Consider the following 4,959-nt stretch of genomic DNA (forward strand, 5'->3'; position numbering starts at 1 on the left):
GTTCAAGCATATTGTTAATCAAGTCAAGTATTAAAATGTTTTGGCATATTTTACTGTGTATTGATAATAGTATAATTCATAGTATACTTAATTATACTTAATAAAAAATCATCCACATACACAATTGTGTTTACAAAACACAAACTGTCTGTTTGATATGTACTCTCATTAGTATTTACTACATGTAGTTGTGTCATGACTTTATCACTCTTAATATTTATACTATTAATTTGTTCTATTAATGTGCAGTAATATCAGCTGTCCTGGTGAAGGGGAATCTGTGACTGCGATGCTGAACGTGCATTAATGAAATAAATCAGGAACAATGGAAAGTATAACTATAAAACTGTGACATGACTGCGTGACATGGCAACACCTTCCCAGTAACAGCGTGTGACAAGGTCATAATTGCTTCCACATTTGCTGCTTTCTTTTTCTACACTCACTGTGACTCTACTGCTGCCCCTCCACATTTGAAGAAGTGTTGCCAGATCTTTTGAATGAAACTGATTTCCTGTGAGAGGACATTTCAACAGGAACTGCTTTGGGATTGATCTATTCAGACTCTCTAAGGGAGAAAGCAGTCTTTCAGAGCTGTGATGCTTCATAAAATGAAATAAGCTGCTGGGCAGGGCTGGGAGTGAGTCCAGGACTGAAAAGGTTTGAGTGGTTTCTTTGATTGAAGACTGTGTCACAGTAATAGACCTATAATTTAAACACATGCTTCTTTTCATCTCAACAAACACAATCAGGTAGATGGTTTTAACTTTCTGGTCAAGCTGAAACTTGTTTTGACGTCATGCTTCCTAAATGGAATCAATAACAAGTTGTGTTTTGGCAGCATGGACGGAGAGGAGCAGATTGGAAAGTTCAATGACACTTCAATGTGCCATCACTCACTGACGTGTTACATCACCAAACACATTCATCTGATGAATGCTGGAGCAGTGATTTTGACTGCATGCTGCTGTCTTTTCTCTCTCTTTCTTGCTCTCGTTAACAACAGCAGACTCTTAAAACAGGTCAGGTTAAAGGATAGGTTCACAATTATTCAAGTTTGTCTTAAAACAACAAGAAGGTGCCCATAAGAACATTTAAACAGGTTTTACTTGCTGTAATCATACCTCCTGTTCATACTAGCCCTGACGAGATCAACAAGTTCTCCACATTAAATGACAAAATATATGGTTGGTCCATGAACTCCAGAATGACACACAGAAGTGTTTTCTGACCTAACACCCCTATCAGCAGGACATCATTGTGAAATAAACATTGTGGACTGGGTTCAAATTACTACTTCCTTAAGGTCATGAGACCTTAGTCGTCATGGTTACAGCAATACTCATGTGGTTAAGATAAGGGATTATTGGGGTTGTGCTTTTAGAAAACAATGTTGACTCCTACAGCTATCTACTGTGTTAAAATCAATGCTTTGCCTCTCTACACAGACTTTGTCGCTTTCCAATAACATCACCTTTGCTCCTGTCATATGATGCCACTAGAGGGCTTCTGTCATTTCATCGTAAATATATGTGGTTTTGGGTCACTTCCTGAAATGTTGCCTATTGTTTTTCCTTTCCAATGTAAGTGATATTTAAAGCTAATATGCAAAAGCAGTCTGATTTAGACAAATCAGGTGGGTATCATCCTAATCAATTTAGTACAAAATTCCATCTTTGTGCTTCCCTGCACAGTTTCTCTGCTGAACAGAGTGGATGGATATTAACACAAAGAGGTCATTTTGTACTAAAAGAACTTTGGATGATTCCATTTGTTTAGCCCAGAGTGCTGAAGTTTTAGCATATTAGCTTGGAATACACTTTGGAAGATATGTTTGCACAGAATGGGGACACTTACACTGAAAGCACTTATAGGATGGCCAGTTAATGTCTAGTTTGAACAGGAGGAACAATTACAGCAAGCAAAACCTGTTTCAATGTTCATATGGTCACCTGACCTGTTTTAAAATAGAAAAAAAATATGAATCTATCCTCTAACTAGACCTGTTCAAAGAAATCTCTAACGGATCAATAGAGTATTCCGTTTCAAGGACATCAGCAGAATTGCTAGTTTACCTGACAATTGCATGTTAATGAATAAATACAGAGGTACAGCAGAGAATCATTGCTGGATGGAAGAGGAGGAGAGGATGGGAATGATCAGACAAGGTGGAGAAAGATGAAAAGGCAGGACATGTTGAGGTCATGAGAGAGAAAGATGCAGCATGGCATCAAAATTGCTGCTGCAGCCCTCATCTGATGGATGTGTTTGGTAAAAATATGAACCTATCCTTTAAAAGGCACTTTACAGGGGGGTCAGTAAGATTCTTGGAAGTTAAAATACATGCAAGACTGATGACCACAAGGCAGGTAGAGCATCAACTACTAGTGGTTTATCAGATTTATGCAGGTAACAGGTGAGGAGTTAGACAACACATGATCTGACTCCTGGGGCTGTGTGGCAGTGAAGTTAAGAAGACAAATTTCTATCACCTCTAACTGTGATCACTCTAAATGTCAAAATAGCTGTTCACACAAGACAGGTGTTGTGTAAGGATTTTGCAATCATAAGATAGTGATTTAACCAATGTCTAAGAGCAGTAGAACAAGAGCCACCAATCAAATGGTACCATTCTTATACAGATGTCAACGGACAACAGAAAAACACATAAATAAGAGTATAAGTCTGTATCAACACACACAATACAGTAGGTGATGACAGAGGGCAGGAAGGGGCTACCAGCTGAGAGTCAGCTGAATAACCAGGTTGTGTCTTTCTCACTCCTTACCAGCTTTTGGCTGTGATCCACAGGTTTGTGATAACCAAAGCAACAGAGGACAAAGACAAAGCGACTATCATTTAGACATTTCAGTCTGGAGAGAGATCTTCATGAAAAATGGCCTGAAAAAATAATTGTGGACACACATCGTTTTCACAAATCAACAGCATTTTGCACAATTTGCCAGCAGTGTGTCAGGGAGTCAGGTGATGTAGAGAATTGCATACTTACAGAGAGCTCCCAGTGAACAGGTGCAGAACACATCTTCATGACATACAGTTAATTACAGTAGTGTTTAAATTATACAAATATCTAGCATACCTCTGTGAACCCATATTTTTTAAATGCAACCATAAAAAGTTTAAGATGAAGCCTTCAATATGTCCGAACTTCAAATTAAAGTGAAACCAGGCTATAATTTGACAGAATTAAATTCAGCAATTATTCATTGTAACACTGCAAAAGCAGGAAATATTACACTACTTGATTCAGACATGTAAAAAGTCCTAGACTCATTGGCCTCTAGCAGCTACAGCTGATGTCATAATATGACTGAACATTAGGGGGCAGCGTGTTATTAAAGGAATGACAAACCATGACAGGCACCAACCCTCATATGATCATTATATGTATGTCCTCTAATTATGAAAAGTTTTATCAGAAGAATGGCCATCAATGGTGTATAACTTTAATTACTTAGTTTTCAAATATGACTCCGGTGAAAATAGATCAGTTTTATTTTTTCCATTAACTATCATATTGTGTGTGTATATTATATTGTCTCCATGATGCAGTTTGTGTCTCAGTTTGAAAGGTTTTATTTATTGGAGTTGTGTTTCATTATTTCATGTTAATGGCGCAGGCGTCCTCAGCTGTGACCCTGCTCATTCTCTTCCTTCTGGTAATCTGATGTCTAATTGGCTAACTGGAGCAGCTGAAGCTAAGACCAGGAATAGGACTACATCCCGTACACAAAGATCTGTGTGTGTGTGTGTGTGTGTGTGTGTGTGTGTGTGTGTGTGTGTGTGTGTGTGTGTGTAACATTACTGAGATGAAGGAAATATTATATTACATGGTGGATTTATCTATCCAAGAAAAGAGACATTCATATTTTGCTCACATTTTGTTTCAATTTGACAAAAAAAAAAAAAATCCAGTTTGAAATAAAGACTTTAAACAATGTGCATGTGATAAAATTGCATTAAAATATTTGAATACTGACTACAAGTTTTGCTTTATGAGTGTTATTTGGAGTCTCAGCAATCAACTTGCTGTGTAACTCACTTGAAACCAGAGGAATCTCACAGGTTCTTGATAAAGGCAGCACTAGGATAAGAAATCATTTCTCATGAGCCAAAATTAAATAAATGAGACTGCATTTAGCAGCCTCAGCAGGTTACAGTACGCTAATTAAAATCAGGTGTTAGATTTAAAAAGCAACATTTTAACTGTAAAGGTGAAGTCCACTTTATAATACACTATTAGAAAGCAGTGACTATGTCATAGTGACTACACCAGCACTTCTGTAAGTCAGTGTACAATGGGACTATTTCAGAGTGCCACTCAATCTGTACAAGAGTATTAGTGATTCTACAAATAGGTGACTTTTGTTTAATAAGAAACCAAACACCTAGTGTATAATCACCATCTGAAACACTTGTGTGATGTAAGTGCAGATTTAGTTGGCTCATGTGAAACTCACAGCTCGGCCGGCCAGTCAGGGAGCTCAGACATTTGGCACCCAGGCCGTCAGCTCTGCACCCTTGGGTGACAGGAGCAAACTGACATTCCTCAGACCAGAGGAGTCAATCTGAAAACTCTTATGATAATATTATATATTAGAAGATGCTGGAAGTATAGTACTGTTGCATTAAAGAGCATTGTACAGTCACACTGGAAGTCACTGTTGAAATATAATTACAAATATGGAAAATAAAAATGAATCATTCTTTTTATAGCAGTATTAAAAGCATTATGTAAATGTACATTACAGGAAATCAGGGATTACAGTCATATACTACAGGTACTGTTTTATCCATCTCTACCAGGCTTTAGCAACATGCCAACCTTTGAGTGTGTGTGTGTGTGTGTGTGTGTTTGTGTGTGTGTGCGTGCGTGTGTGCAGCCTCTGACCGAGCATGTGCAGAGCAGACAGATTAGCGCTCTCTCTGACTCTCTGG

Source organism: Thunnus albacares, chromosome 12 (genome assembly GCF_914725855.1).
Source record: "Thunnus albacares chromosome 12, fThuAlb1.1, whole genome shotgun sequence".
Classification (NCBI taxonomy): domain Eukaryota; kingdom Metazoa; phylum Chordata; class Actinopteri; order Scombriformes; family Scombridae; genus Thunnus; species Thunnus albacares.